At 39.0% G+C, this 16,783-nt stretch overlaps 1 protein-coding gene and 1 long non-coding RNA gene across 8 annotated transcripts in view; one reads left to right on the top strand and one right to left on the bottom strand.

Annotated features, from left to right (window-relative positions):
- AUH (AU RNA binding methylglutaconyl-CoA hydratase) overlaps nucleotides 1-16,783 on the top strand; it is a 218,563-nt gene that overhangs the window by 107,245 nt on the left and 94,535 nt on the right. The window lies entirely within an intron of this gene.
- On the bottom strand, nucleotides 8,519-10,590 carry LOC138160644 (uncharacterized). The gene is made up of 2 exons (XR_011168183.1): nucleotides 9,554-10,590; nucleotides 8,519-9,470 (listed from the first exon to the last, which is right to left on the bottom strand). It is a non-coding gene; the product is annotated as an uncharacterized lncRNA (long non-coding RNA).

Below are 16,783 nucleotides of genomic sequence, written 5' to 3'. Positions count from 1 at the left end.
GTTCTAGGCATATCTCCAGGGAGTTGGGGGTGATTATTCTAAAGCTGTTGGTGCAGATTCCCATTCTAAAGTGTTCTCTCTAATATTTATCTGTGACTACTGCCTTAATATAATTGCTAATGCCAGTTCAGCTCTCAATAGCATTAATACCATAACACTTCAGTATCAGTTTTGCTAGGTGGTTTTATCTCCATATCAATTAGGATCAATTACCTTTTAAAAAGAGATATTTACTAAAAAGTTATACCAAGAATAGAAATGCAGTTGCATCCCCACCCTCTAAAATAATAGGGACATATTCTACTATTTCAGGTCCTTGGGAGAATGGGCTGAGAATTAAAGGAGTTGCTGCAAAGCATTTGTCCCATAAAATTTACTTCCCAGAGAGGTATAAGTAGTGGAATGGATTTGTTTATTAGTTTGCAGGATATACTATCTTATCTCCTAGTATAAATACACTTGTAGGCCTGGGTAAAGAAAATAAGTTATTAGGTCTGTACAGGTGTGCTGGGCTTAGTTTCTGTCAAACTCTGTTATAGATGATAGTTCCAGGACCTATGATGGCTCTTCTAAACTTTCCAAGCTCACAAAATTCATTCTCTCCCCTATATTCCTTTAGCTAAGAGCAGGGAGGAATCGATAAAATAGAGCTAGAGAAACACATACCACAGCTACATGTTGGCCAGAGTGGAAAGAGCCGACCTTTAGTGCTGTGTCTTTTTTTTTTTGAGGGGCAATTGGGGTTGTGACTTACCCAAAGTCACACGGCGAGTAATTGTTAAGTGTCTGAGGTCAGATTTAAACTCAAGTCCTCCAGACTCCAGGGCCGATGCTGTATTCCCTATACCACCTAGCTGCCCCCTAGTCCTATGTCTTACCTTACCCTGGAGGTAGTTCTTGCTTCTGTCATCCCTAGGAAAGAGAGACTGAGTTGGCATATTAGGGCCTTTTGTATATACGTTCCATTTTGGCCCAACAACCAACTAAAAGCCTTTTCACCATTGCACAGTAAGTAGACAGGAATCAGAGAATGTTTTGAAGTGCAGATCCCCTCTCTTCCCAGATATTATACACTTCTTGAAGCAGACTTATCTAAAAGCTTGTGAAGAGTAGGTGCTATTATTTTCCTTATTTTGTGGATGAAAGAACTGGGCTTGAGAGAGGTTAAGTGACTTTCCAAGAGTCACATACCAAATAAGGATCTGAAATATGATTTGAGTCCAGGCCTTCTCGATTTCCAGGGCTCTATTTCCCTATACTCTTCCTCAGTTTAGATAAATGAAGCATTTTTAAAGCACTATGTGCAAAGTACTTTATAAATTCTAGAAATACAAATAGAAAAGTAAGACAGTTCCTGCTCTCAAGGAAATAACATTCTAATGATAGAGGCAAACCATGTGGAAAGTTTCTAATCAGATGGAAAGGTCTCATGGTCCTTAGGGTTCTTTGGCAAAACAATGATCTGCATTCAGACTCCATCAGTTCTTTCTTTGGATGGGGATAGCATTTTTCATTATGCGTCCTTTGTAATTGTCTGGGATCATTGTATTTCTGAGAATACCTAAGTCATTCACAGTTGATTATCTTACATCATTGCTGTTACTTTGTACAATGTTCTTCTGATTTCACTTTGCATCAGTTTATATAAGTCTTTCCAGGTTTTTCTGATATCCTGTTCATCATTTCTAATAGCATAATAGTTTTCCATTACAATAATATACTACAACTTGTTCACCCATTTCCTAATTGATGGAATGCCTCTTTTTAAATATAATTTCCCCAGATAAAATGATAAAAGTTTCTGATGTTGAAGAGTCCCTAGGAGTTTGATGACAAGAATTTTCTTTTTTGAGTTTCAAAAGATGTATGGCTGACGCACCTGCAGGAGCACCAGACTGCATCTCCACAGGTTTTGCTTCCCAGGATGATAGCTGAGGGCGCTGGACTATGTATATAACTGTTCTCAAGGCTCTTGGGTTCTAGTTATGTGACTTTGTACAAGTCACTGAAACTCCCTGGAACACCATTTCCTCATATCTAAAACAAAGGACACTAGATAATTCTTTTAAACTCTAAATATGATGACCACATATTTCTAAATTTTATTTGTTTTTTATAATTCATTCAGTAAACATCTTTAGAGTACCTGCTTTATAAAAGTGGATATTTTAGGTGCTGTGAGGGTCGTAAAGCTATGTATGATATGTTATACCTATCTTCAAGGAACTTGGCATCCATTTAGGTGACATTATATAAATAAAAATAATGAAATTATAACAAATAATATATGCCAGGAATTCTTCACATTAGTTACTCACTATAAGAGGTAAAGGGAGGGTAGATTTATTTACATCTGGTGTGATCCAGGAAGACGTCATAACAGAGAGAGCCTTCAGGCTGGTTCCTGAGGAATAGGTAGGGCTCAGATAAAAAGAGAATCAAAGAGGGATTTAAGGAGAGAATTGCTGAGAGAGAGCGTGCTGTGAGCCAGCGCAGAGAGGCAGAGAGATGGAGTGTCGGCTTAGAGAACAGCTCTTCGTTCATATAGGAAAGAGAGACAGACGAGATCTGAAGTTTCATGGTTATGGGGAAGGCCTGGATGAAGAAAATCCCTTTACCAGTACAGCTAAGCACCCCTGAAAATTGCTGCCCAAAGAACTGAGAGGTTCAGTGATATGTTTCAGCTAGCATAGCCATAATTGTATCAGAGATGGGACTTGAGTCTTTATTGTCCTGGTTGTGACGTAGGTTTTCTATCCACTATCACATGCTGAAGACAGCACATCATTCCGATAGGCTGAGACATATAATTCCTGTTTGAGACTAGTAGTAGATAAGACTCTAAAGGTTGGGCAAATAGTTTTGAACTTAAAGCTAGTGAAGGTTTTTGATTGGACTATTGTAATTTATTATAACTTACCATAGCAACATTTTAGGAAGATTAATCTGTTAGAGGTGTATAGAATGGATTAGAGAGATAGTAAGGAGGCCTGAAGACTTTAGACGTACATTCAGTTGGTGGGAGGACAGGAACCGCTGTAGGGGGGTTAATTATCTTGACTCTCAAATCTCCTTCTCCTGGAAAAAAAAATCCCTGAGAAAAAAATGTAGTTAACTTGAGAAACACAAAAAGAATGAGAATTGTCTTTGATTATGTCACCACCATGGCCAAAAGGGAAGAAGGAGAAAAGAATTGGTTAAGGTTCCCCAGGGATACTTTAAGAATCACGAAATAGCAGTGGGATGGTAGTTTAACTCATCTTAACAACTCACTCTCTAAACTAGGTCTTAATCACTTTAGGATTTCTGAATTGGGAGGATATGTGCTTTTTCTTTTTTTACTCCTCTATATGTGTGAAGTGAACCAGTCAATAATTCAATATTAGTAGACATCTAATATTTGCCAGGTACTGGGGATAGAAAGATACAGCATTAATACTATCCCTACTCTCAGTGTACATCCTATCATAAATGAGATACTTAAACAATAAATCAAGTAAGTTTAATACCTTAAATACTAATAAGTAATTAAATATTTATTAATTATTCTTGAACAGATAGCATTTAAGTGGCTATTTTGTGGTAAGCACTGTGCTAGATGCTAGAGATACAGAAACAAAAGTGAAATTGCCTCTACCTTCAACCTTACTGTTTTAAAAGAGGCAATATGCTTATACAAAATTGACACTAAAAAAATTCAAAGCAATTTCTTTTTGGAGGAGAGAGGCATCAGCAACTGAAGAGATGAAGAAATGATTTATTTAGAAGGTGGCTCTTGAGGTGAACTTTGAAGAAAATTAGGGTTTCTAAGAGGCAGAGGGGAAGGTGTAAATAATGTAATATTTACAAAGGACATTAAAGTCACTGAGAGAGCTGGAATAATAACAAATTAATCTAAATAGATTAAAATTTCCCATGAATAGACTTCTTGTCCTGCCTTTGATTGGTTGATGGAATTGGGAGATGTCTAAGCCTTGTTCACACCTAGTTCACACCTCTGATTAATTGATTTCTGTACTTAGTAGGATTGGGTGATTGACTTTTACCAAAATTTTGTTCAGAATAGAATGATGCACTGAATACCAGAGGGTTAGGGAGCAAAGGTTTGTTCTATCCCTGGTGCATAAAATACATGTAGTTCCAAGCACTCCATTAAGTCTCACTGAGCCAGCTTTCAAGGAGCAGTGGCCACCTGTACATACAGTAAATTGGTTGTGCTAGTCTAATTGAAGATTCTTACAGGGGGTCCTGACCCATCTGAACTTGAACCAATTGTAAAGGGTACAGTGTCCCCAGATCATGTATAGGGAATTTTAACAGTACCATAGCCAGCCAGCTAAATGGAAAAGTTATATCACACTGGAGAGCTAGGTGGGTCAGGGCATAAGAGTGCTGGGCCTGTAATCAGGAAAATTCATCTTCCCAAGTTAAATTCTGGCCTCAGATAGTCGTCTATAAAATAGCTGGAGAAAGAAATGGCAAACCACTCTAGGATCTTATTCAAGAAAACCCCAAAAGGAGTCACAAAAATTTGGACACTACTTAAATGACTGAATAACTGCAGAAACAGAAATGGTAACTATAAGAGAATGGCTGAAAATATTATGGTATGTGAATATAGTAAAATATCATTCCTCCTTAAGAAATGAAAAAAAAGAACAGGTAAACCAAAAAAGGCTTATAATAACTAAGGGAGAGTGACTTGAGCAGTACAGCAAAACACTATAAAGAGAAACACCTCTGAAAGATTTGAAAGTACTTATATTTATATACCACAATTTTTTTCAGCCATTCTCTTATAGTTACCATTTCTGTTTCTGGTTCTTTGCTATTATAACCAAAAGAGTTTCTATAAATATTTAATATGCACATGTTCTTTCCAGTTTTGTTAATTTCCTTGGAGGTATAATGCTGTCATCATTATTTTTGTACATATTAATGTGTGTTATCTCTAGCTTTAATTTACTTGGAATATATTTGTTAGGTATTCACAGTTTAGGGACTTTGGGGCATAATTCATTTTTTTTTCCTCCAGAATGACTGGATCAGTTCACAGCTCTACCACTTGCATATTATTATGCTTGTTTCCCTTACATTTTCATTTTTAAAATCATTTTTTTTGTCAGTTTTACTGTTGTGGATCCTTCAGAATTGTTTTAATTTGTATTTTTCTAATTATGAGTTATTTGAGACATTTTTTTTTCTTGGTTTGTAGATAGCTTGGATTTTTCCTTTGAAAATTGTCCATTCATATACCTTGAATATTTATATACTAGTAATTGGCTCTTATTCATATACATTTGAATGTGTAATTTTATATAAGGCGTTTATCACAGAAACTTGTTGCAAAGATTTCCTCCTCCCCCCCACAGTTACTTGTTTCCTTTCTAATTTTAACTTCACCGTAAAACCCTTTTCATTTTATATAATCCAAATTGTCCGTTTTTTTGCTTCTGTGATCCTTTCTTTCCCTTTTTTTGGTCATGAATTCTTATTCTATCCATTTGTACCAAACGTATTTTCTTCTTTTCTTCTCTAGTTGAGAGCCTAGTGCATAGTGAATACTTAATAAGTCCTTCCTTCCTTCCTTCCATATCCAGGTCATATATCTGTTTGAGGCAGATCTTGATATATGTTATGAATTATTTGTCTAAATTGAATTTCTGTCGCTTCCCCTTCAAGTTTTCCTAGCCATTTTTGTTGAATTAGTGAGTTCTTACTCTAGTAGTTCTGGTGTTTATTTTATCGAACACTGCTAGTTTGCTTCTTTATGTTATGTATATAATCTTTTCCTCTGCTTGGCCTCTCTATATGTTTTAAAGCAGTGTCAAATTCTTTTGCTGATTATGATTTTGTGGTATAGTTTGCTAGGACCACCACCATCTTGCTTTCCCTTCACCTCATTATTTCCTTAGGAGCTTACAGAAACATTCTTCATCATTTGTTTCTCTAGATCAGGGATTCTAAACCTCTTTTGTGTCATGGACACCTTGAGAAATCTAGTGAAGCTTATGGATATCATCTCAGAATAACTTTTTAAGTTCACAAAATAATTACCAAGAACTCCGTTATATCTGGTGGCAGAGGCCTCTACAGGGGTAGCAGAGCCAGGTAGTGAAGGTGAACATGTTGAAGGGCCCATTCAGCAACTTTGTGCCATTTACTCCTCTCCCCCTTCTTTTACAAATGACATTTTGTCAGGGGCCCTCAGCCCTCCAACCAGTAGAAGCCTGTGGAGAGGGGGGCCGAGCCAAGATGGCAGATTAGAAGCACAAACGTGGCATGGGCTCCTGTTACCACCACTTCCAATACATGTAAAAAAATGATTTTAAACAAACTTTAGAGCTACAGAACCCACAAAGAGAAAGAGAAACAAATCTCCAGCTGAAGGCAGCCTGTCAAGGACAACAGTAAAGGTCTATCGCAGCATGCTGGGAGCCGAGCACAGTCCTGCATGAGCCTTGTGGTTCTGCCCCAAGGTGGCCTGAGCAGACATCAGGAGAGTGAATGTGAGCAGTTTCCAGACTTCTCAACCCATAAATGCCAAAGGCAAAGTAAAAGTTCAGTATCAGCTCTATTGGAACAGGGATGGGGGACTGAAGAGAGCAGTCCAGCCCCTGCCCCCGGGGCAAGAAGCAGCAGAGACGCAGTGGCTGTGCAGCCCCACCTCATAACTGCCTCCAGAGCTCCTGGCCTGCAGATCGTAGGGGGACCAAGCAACCACTCAGAGGGTAATCACTTTTGCTTTAACCTGCTTGGATCTGGATTGCTGTCTTGGGTGGTGGTCCTGGGATGTGTGGCCAGTGTGCCAGAGCTTATGGGGGCTGCAGAAAGGGTGCCCTCCTAATAGCTCCAGCAGCTGCGAAAACCCCAGCGATTTGGGACAAATCTCTCTCCATTCTGTAAGCAGAGTTTACCATAGCAAAGAGCTCAAAAGTCAAGTAATAGGCTGGCAATATGAGCAAGAAGAGGAAGCACAAGCAGATCATATAATCCTTTTTTGAGGACAAAAAATATCAAGGCATGGAGTGGGAGGAAGACATTGAAGTCAGAACTGCTGCATTGAAAGCACCAAAAATATGAATTAGTTATAGGTCATGGAGGAGCTCAAGAAGGATTTTGAAAATCAAGTAAGAGAAATAGAGGGAAAATTGGGAAGAGAAATGAGAATGATGCAAGAAAATCATAAAAAGCAAGTCAACAACCTGCTAAAGGAGACCCAAAAACATACTGAAGAAAATAACACCTTAAAAAATAGACAAACTCAAATGGCAAAAGAGACCCAAAAAGCCAGTGAGGAGAAGAATGCCTTAAAAAGTCGAATTTCCCAGATGGAAAAGGAATTTCAAAAACTCATTGAATAGGATAACTCCTTCAAAATTAGATTGGAGCAATTGGAAGCTAATGACTTTATTAGAAATCAAGATACTATAAAACAGATCCAAATAAATGAAAAAATAGAAGGCAATGTGAAATATCTCATTGGAAAAACCACTGACCTGGAAAATAGATCCCAGAGAGATAATTTAAAAATTATTGGACTACCTGAAAGCCATGATCAAAAAAAGAGCCTAGGCATCATCTTTCAAGAAATTGTTAAGCAAAATCGCCCTGATGTTCTGGAACCAAAGGGCAGAATAGAAATTGGAAGAATTCACCAATTACCTCTTGAAAAAGATCCCAAAAAGAAAACTCCTAGGAATATCATAGTCAAATTCCAGAATTCCCAGGTCAAGAAGAAAATACTGCAATCAGTCAGGAAGAAACAATTTGAGTATTGTGGAAACATAATCAGGATATCACAAGACCTAGCTGCTTCTACGTTAAGGGATCAAATAATCTCCAATTTCCAGGCAGACTACAGCCCCTGAGGCTGATAACAAAAGAGCCCTTACTCCTGGACCCACCCTATTTAGCTTTTTTTTTAACTTTCTAAATTTAATGTAACCTTTTCTGAAACCATGATTGCTATCCCTAGGCTCAAAAAGAGGCTCACTTTTGCCCTAGCCCAGCAAGGCTATGCACCAGATACAGTGGCACTTAGTTTCTTTGGATACATCCCTTATCATCTCCCTATGGAAATACATTTGGTCATTAGGTAGAATATAAGGTAGCACAGAAATCCACCAAGTCTGAAGGGCCCCAGCTACACATGGCTCCTTATACCTCTAGGTGACCAGGAAATTATGTCAGGGCTATTCAAGGCCCAGTGACAGCTTTGTTACTTTTTAGGACAAGCTAGCTCCTAAGAATTAGTGAAGGAGGAAGGACCAGGGTTTCTCCATATGGAAAAGGTGTCAAGTGGGGAAGAGAAGCTGTATCAGTGAAACATTGGTAAATATTGGTTTAGTAGGGTAATCTTGGTCTTACTACACAGGGTAAACAGTAAGCAATGATTAGGCATTTTATAGTAGGACATTTTGCCTTTCCCTATGTGGTTACCTTTCCTTTTCTCTCTTTCTGTCTCCATTTCTGTCTCTGTCTCTCTATGTTCATATATTGTAACCCTGTGTGTGTGTGTATTACTAGGTATGTGACATATATGTATATGTTGTAACCATTTTGTGTAGGGTTACATTAAATGAATTACTAGAGATGTAATATATGTGCTTATTGATTTTTTTGTGGTAGTGGAAAGTAAGAGCAAAAGACTGACCTTTTCACTACTTAGGTATTGAGAATATCATTGTGCCATTAACAAAAATAGAGAAGTCAGTATGAAGGGGGGGTATATTTTGAGGAGTGTATGGGGAAGAGAATATGATAGTTGTGTGGTTTTGAAATTGAGGTATCAGTGAGACATGCAAATGGAAAATATCCAATAGAAAGTTGGAAATGGGTGTATGTGCTAGTTGGAACTCGTTTGATTGAAAAATATTGACATGCAAGAGAGTGGGTAAGAAGGAAACCTTTGAGGATCAACTCCTTTTAGGAAGTGGGAGCAAGTTGAAAAAAGAGAAATAGCCATCAGAAGAAAAATTCTGCTGCCAAGGGAAGAGAATAATAAGAAGGAAGAAGTGGTCAGTAATGTCAAATGCTGCTGAGAGGTTAATAAATTACGAAAAGACTGTTGGATTTATTTATTATGACTTATTTAGAAACTTTTAAGAAGACTTTCTGTATAATGGTGGATATTGAAGTCATGTAGGAAGTTCTTAAGGAGTGAGGAAGTAACTGACAACAAGTGTGTTCTCTTCTTTCTAGAAATTTATTTCTATTATATACATGCATTTTAAACTTGATTCCAGCACCTTTTCTTTTACATCTCTTCCCGACTTCCGCAACAACCCATTCTGTTAATTAGAATCATTTTGAAATTGATCATTTAAGCAAACTATCCAGTAAAACAGGATCTTGAAAACTTGCTGCATACATCAATATTTCAGTGAATCCATAATCAGTGTGACTCACATCCATGTCCTGTCTTGTATCCTCCAGTGAGTCAGTTGGCATTTATTGGGTTCCGTGTGCTATAATAAATACAAAAAAATTAAATCAAGAAATAAAACAAAATTAAAAGCATATGTGCCACAGTAAATAAAATAATCTTTACTCTTTAGGAGCTTGGTTGGTTGTTGTCCTTCCTTCTTAAAGAGGACCAAAATGACATCACTGTGTTGGAAGTCAAGGGTACGATGTGATCACTGAGACTGATGTGACCAATACAGACTCACAAGGCTCCTCCACAGGTCAGACAGAAATAGTCCACGTGAACACTTGAAGGAAATGTCTCTCAATTTTGCCTCTCCTGTTCCTTTTGAGCTACTGCAATTCTGCATTGCTCATAGAGCATACCATGCTGGGCAGTCCTGTACCAGTGTCTCCTGTGTCTCAGAAATGATTCATAAATTCTTCAGAGACCTTGACATTGTCCTTACATGGCTTTTTTGACCTTCATGTGAGTGCTTGTGTGAGTTCTCCATAAAATAGCCTTTTCACATTTTAACAATGTGGTTGTTGCCCTCAGAGTTGGGGTCTCTGTAATAGAGTCTGAATGTTTGGTAGCTTAGCTCAATAAAGGACTTCAGTGTCTAGTACTTTATCTTGCCAGATGATTTTCAGAATCTTCTAAGACATTTCAAATGGAAGTTATTCAGTTTCCTGGCATGGTACTGGTATACTGTCCAGGTTTCACAGGCATACACCAATGAGGTCAGCACAGTGACTCTGTAGACCTTCAGTTTGGTAGGTAGTCTAATGTTTTCTCTCTCACACTTTCCTTTGGAGCCTCTGAGCTATCTCTGGAAATGGGTGTGTTAACCTCATCATCTATGTGTATACCCCAAAAAAGTATAATTTCAAACTAAGTGGACCTATCCATAGTATTCAGAATTTCTCTATCTGCTGTTACTGATGGTTTCACGTATGGATGGCATGGTACTGGCTGGTGTAGAATCTGTGTTTTCTTGTTGTTAATCATGAGGCCAAAATTTGTACAAGCAACAGAGAATAAATAGATCCATTCCATGTTGCATCTCAGTTTCAGAGGCTGCATTGAGTACAATATCTTCCACAAACAAAAAATAATGTACCAATTCTCCTTCCACATTAGTCTTGGCTTGTAGCCTTTTCAAATTAAATAATGTACCATCAGTGTAGTAGTTTACCTTGATGTTGTTTTCATCTTCATTTTTAAGGTGTCTGACAACATTGCTGAAAACATTGTGAAATCTACTATTTTATTTTCCCCCAGTTAAATGTAAAAACATTTTTTAACATTTGTGTTGAAAACTTTGAGTTCCAAATTCTCTCCTTCCTCCCTCTTCAGTACCCCTCACTGAGATGGTAAGCAATTCAATATAGGTTATATATGTATAGTCATGCAAAACATTTCCATAACAGTTATGTAGCAAAAGAAAAAATAGACCAAAAAATTCAAGAAAAATAAAATAAAATAAAATAAAATAAATGTGCTTCAGTTGTTATTCAACACCATCAGTTCTTTCTCTGGGGATGGATAACATTTTTCATCATAAGTCTTTCAGAGGTTTCTTGGGTCACTGTACGGCTGAGCAAAGCTGATAATCTTACAATATTGCTGTTACCTTGTACCCAGTACATTTCACTTTGCATCAGCTCATGTAAGTCTTTCCAGGTTTTTCTGAGAGCATCCTGTTCATTATTTCTTATAGTACAATAGTATTCCATCATAATCACATACCACAGGTTTTTCAGCCTTTCCCCAATTAATGGACTTCCCCCTCAATTTCCAATTCTTTGCCACCAGAAAAGAGCTGCTATAAATATTTTTTTAATATATACATCCTTTTCTCTGTTATCTTTTTTAGTTATAAATTTAATAGTTGTATTATGATATTGCTAGGTTTTATGGCTCTTTGGACATAACTGCAAATTGCTTTCCAGAATGGTTGGATCAGTTCACAACTGCACCAGTAGTCCATTGATATCTCATTTTCCCCACATCCCCTCCAATATTTATCATTTTCCTTTTCCGTCCCGTTAGCCAATCTTAATAGGTATGAGGTAGTACCTTGGAAGTGTTTTAATTTGTATTTCTTCAATCAGTAGTAATTTGTAGCATTTTGAAAACGCCATGATAAAAAGCATGGGAGCAAGCACATAGCTTTGCTTCATTCCCATCGGTGACTTAGGAAAGCGCAAGAGCATTGTCCACTGCCCAGAACCCATACAAGCATGCCATAATGAAATTGACTCACAATGCTGCTGGACTTCTCAGGGTAACCAGATTTTGTCATGATTTTCCGTAAGCCCATAGAACTGACAGTATCAGAGTCCTTGTCCACGCCTACAGACATTGTGTACAGACCTCTGTTCTGCTTCTAGCATTTTTCCTAGAGTTGGGCTGCAAACACCATATCAATCATTCCATGATCCTTTCTGAGGCCATGTTGGCTCTCAGGTAGATGACCATCTTCCAGATAAAGGATCAATCTATTAAAGAGGACTCTGGCTCGAGTCTTGCCAGCAAAGACTGAAAGAAAGACACCACCCCCAGGGGGGAAGAAGCAAGGTGGCAGAGTAAAAGCAGGGACTTTCTTGAGATTTCCCCCAACCCCCCCACCCCAATATCTGTAAAAATGACTCTAAACAAATTCTAGAGCTGTAGAACCCACAAAATGACAATGAAACATCTCCAGCCTAAGACAACCTGGAAACATGAAAGGAAGGGGATATTGCACTGGACTTGGAGTGGAGGACACCATGCTGGCACAGACAGGACTGGAGCAGGTCTCAGGGGGCTGAATCACTGGCAGCTGTGGTAGTTTCCAGACTTTTCAACCCATAAATGCCAAAGACGGCATAGTAGGTCAGTGGGAAAACTCTGTGGGACTTGGGTGAAAGAGGACCACAGTCAGGCCCCAGCCCAGGTGGCTGTCATGGCAAGCACAGAAATAGTTCTCACCTTGTTTCAGCTATTGAATTAACACCTCGTATAAGTTTCAGTTTCTTTTGAGCCTTGTATCAAGTCTGTTAAGAAACTGTTTCTTAACATGTGAACCCTAGAACTCATGAACTCCTGCAACAGGAAGGGGAGGAGCTAGTGACCATATATAAGGAGAGGCCCAGGCTAGAGTGACACAGAACTGAGAAGAGCACTCTTGTGGCAGAGTCAAGAAGGAGAAAACTTGTGGTATCCCAGCACTCTGTCTGCGCTGTCTGTGTCGATGTTTGTTTGTGATACTTTGTACAGAAGCCCTGGGACCTCACTGGAAGCCCTGAAAGAGGATTTTCTGGTTGTGTTTACAGAAGTCCTGGAGGAGGGTTTTGGCGGTCCCAGGACTTTAGTGATGATTTGTGCTGACCTCTTGGACCTTGTTTGTGGGTTTGTGTTGATTTCTATGTTGGTGATTTGTGTTGAGTTCTCAGACTTTGTTGGTGGGTCTGAATTGATTTTGCAGGCAGATAGTGAATTGATGATGGTGCCAGCAATGTGTGTGAATACTATTGTGGCTCTGTCAAGTTTTGTCTTCGTAGAAACAGGAACTGTGAAGGACTTTAGATGGGCGGGGTACTGTGAACTTCAATATGGAATGGGAACTGGACAAGGAGCTGGATATGGAACTGGGAACTGCCTGCCTTTGAACAGTTGGAGCTGGGACCATGGAAGAGGAACCATGGAAGCCGAGAGCCAGCCTCGAGTCAAGCTGAAAGAAGACTTTACTTGGATACTGTGTACTGACTGAGAAGATTATGATTTACTGTGACCTAGGAGTGGAGAACTTTGACTTTTGTACTTTGTGACTGAATTAAGGATTTTGTGATTGACCAAATGAATGTACTTTGATGAAAACTATGTGGCCATTTTAATGATAAGTTGTTGAGTTGTGACATGGTGAATGCTGTATTTTGATTTTCTGTGATAAGTTGTAACATTGTGAATGCTGTATCTTGATTTTCTGAATTTTTTGCTCTGATTTGTTATTGAATATTTAGAGAACTCACTGTACTATGTGATCAGAACCTTCAAAGCTGTTCACAGCAGCAGTCCTCTGGAAAGCTTCTCATGCTTGGCTTTACAGTGGCAGAGGTGGTGGTGGCAGCAACAACAGTCGTGGCAGCTGTTTCCAGAGCTCTGGGCCCATAGGTGGTGGGGGAATCAAATGGCTAATATGAAACCCTTGAAGCCTGGGACAGTACTACCCACCTGCAACCCCACTGGAAGCAGAGTCCTACCTTGATAAAGATTTAGAAAGTCAAATATTTGACTGGAAAGATGAGCAAACAGCATAAAAAAACTCAGACTATAGAATCTTACTTTGGTGACAAAGAAGGTTAAAACATACAACCAGAAGATGGCAACAAAGTCAAAGCTCCTGCATCAGAACCCTCAATATGAAAAATATGAATTGTTCTCAGGCCATGGAAGAGCTCAAAACGAATTTTGAAAATCAAGTAAGAGAAGTAGAGGAAAAATTGAGAAGAGAAATGAGAGTGCTGCAAGAAAATCATGAAAGATGAGTCAAGAGCTTGTTAAAGGAGAACTAAAAAAATACTGAAGAAAATAACATCTTAAAAGAAAGACCCCACCCACCCACCTTGTGATTGTCACAGAACAGTCTGTTTCTTTTACCTTAGAGTTGGACATGGAGGCATCCTTAAACTCCTAAGGATAACTTCCTTTTGCCATGTAACCCAGAAAATTTCAGTCAGCTTTTGTACAATTATAGACTTCCTGCCTAGTAAATCTCTGCTGGAATGTAAATCAGTACTAGGCACATTGCTACACAAGATGAGTCCAATGGCATTCAAAACCTCTTCTTTAGTTGGAAGTTCACCTAGAGAGGGACTTATTTCCACCTGAGGTATACAGTCAGTGGCTTCAACATTGATTGATGATGGTTTGTTGAGAACACTATTCAAGTATTTAGCCCACCTCTCCAAGATCATGTCCTTATCACTGTGGCTCCATTAAAGCTGAGTAGGTGATAGGTTTCTAGCCCATATAAATAGCCTTTAGGGCATCATAAAAGCCCTTGAGTTTGTTACTATCAATGTAAAATTGAATTCCATCTGCCTTCTAATCTGGGCCAAGAATCCTGCCTCTCTCTAAGCTTTGCTTACACTTTACTTTTGATGGAATTAAATGCTGCCTTCTTATAGGTAGATAGAGTATCCTGCTGGTAAACCCCATGGAGTACTCATTTTTCATTTAGCAGCTTCTGAATTTCTCCATGATTTTCATCAAACTAGTCTTGACGTTTGTGAGTATTCTGACCCAGATGAGGAAACAGTAATCTCTGTTTATACATATACATATATATGTATATGTATATATATATACCAAATCTCTGAAAGCTGCCCACTCCTTTACAATTCCACTGTTACTATCTGTGTTGGCTCAGCTTTCCCTCCAAATCACCAATAAACCATTCATGCTCAGGAAGGTACTCTAATCTGTTGACATTAAGGCTTCTGGTGGTCATCTTGCCTTCAGACAAGTTTTTGTTGAGTGCAAATAATTATCTTGAAGAGGATAAGTCTTATGATCAGTCCAGGATTCTGTCACCCATCGCCTTCATCACTCACATCCTGTTTTTTTTTCTTTTTTACAATGACATAGTCTATTAAATGCAGTGTTTGCTGCAAACGTATCTCCATGAAGTTTTATTGTATTTGGCTAAATGGAAGACAGACTTGGTGATGAGAAAGTAACGAGATGCATAAGTCTTCAGTAGTAAGTGACAGATGCTATTTCTGTTTCTGACACCAGTATCCCAAGGACGCCCTCTCTTGTCTGGTAGTCAGTGCCTACTTTTTGCATTAAATCCAACCCAGTCTTATAAGCTTGACCTCTTTTGGCACATTGATGATGAGTGTCTAGTAGTCTTCATAAAATTTTTCTTTGACCTCATCAGGCTTTGTCATGGTGGGAGAATAGGTACTGATAACAGTGGCACGGTACTTTCCTGTAAGTGACAATCACATCGTCATGAACCTGTCATTCTTTCCTTTTGAGAGACATTCAAGCTTGCTGACTAGATTAGATTTGATTGCACAACCTATGCCAGCTTCACAGTACTCTCCCTTATGGCATCTACTCCAGAAAATACGTATGTAGTTCCACCTTCGATAAGCTGGCCTTCATTTGCCAGCCGTGTTTTACTCAGGGTTGCTGATTTGATGTAATATTTGCTGAATTTTCTCTCAACAAGATTGTTCGTCTTTCAGGTCTACTGGATTTCATGTTGCCCTTGGTGTGTGCACATTCCGTGTACTAATGGTAAATGGGATCATCTTTGCCAAATTTTTAATAAATTTTTTTGTGTTTTGACCACAAGGTAGGACCTTACCTGCTGTGGTACGCAGGCCTAGGTTGGATGAAGTACACAGTTTTTAGGGCACCTTTCTAGCTGCTTCCTCACACTAGGAGGTGAATGGCTTGGTCTTAAAAAGACTGCTCAGATGCCCCACTGAATGCCACTGCTACATCAAGTCTAGTGAGAAGATAACCCTATGATCTGGGCTGCCTGTATGCAGGATTGTAACTACAGCTCTCAGTATATCTACTTCTGCTGCTTCATTACTTTCCTGTTATCAGAGAACTTTGAGATAAGCTAAAATGGTAAAATGGTACAGTAATGTCTTTTGATTTGTGCATAAGTTGGATTTAAGTGAGGCAGAGCTGCACAAAGTCATTGGCTTCACTCTGTCTTCCAGAGTCATCACAGTCCAGTAGGAAGAAAAAGTCAAGAAGATTGGGGATGGCTTGAGATGCAGTGGCATCTTTTCTGTCTACCTAAGCTCGAAGCATTCTACAATACCTGCTTCAGTGGCCTTCATGGTCATTGGAGAGATTGTTCTCATCTACCCATTCACCCAGGGGAGGTCTGCACATGCTTTGGAGATACCTCCCTGACTCACTGAAGAGTTTGGAACCCCTCAGTTACCTGGGTTAGTCTGTCTGCTGAAATGGCTTACTGGAGTGTGGCTGCTGAGCATTCTATAGCTTCTTAGAGTCACATGTTAGAATTGGGTGAATCATATGGACACCACAGGTGGAAAGCAGTCCTGAACAGTGCTCAGCAGCCTTCACACCAAAGGTACTAGTCTTTCCCAAATATGCCCCACATCCCTCTAGGAGTTTATAAGCTATTGAAGAAGACAGTATGAACGTATATAAGTATATAGAGAATATATCAGATATCCCTTTGATAGCTTTTGGGAAAATAGATTGAAGAGACTTGAAGCAGGTAGATAGATCAATTACAAGGTCTTTGGAAAAGCTTAGAATGGGGGTGGGGGACCTGTGGCCTTCTAGTTCCTTGGGTCTGGCCTTTCGACGAGTCCAAGTTATACTGAA

Source organism: Petaurus breviceps, unplaced genomic scaffold (genome assembly GCF_028583685.1).
Source record: "Petaurus breviceps papuanus isolate PSGF00001 unplaced genomic scaffold, PetGlider_PUasm1.0 118, whole genome shotgun sequence".
Classification (NCBI taxonomy): Eukaryota; Metazoa; Chordata; class Mammalia; order Diprotodontia; family Petauridae; genus Petaurus; species Petaurus breviceps.
This window is presented reverse-complemented; position numbering and strand designations above follow the sequence as displayed.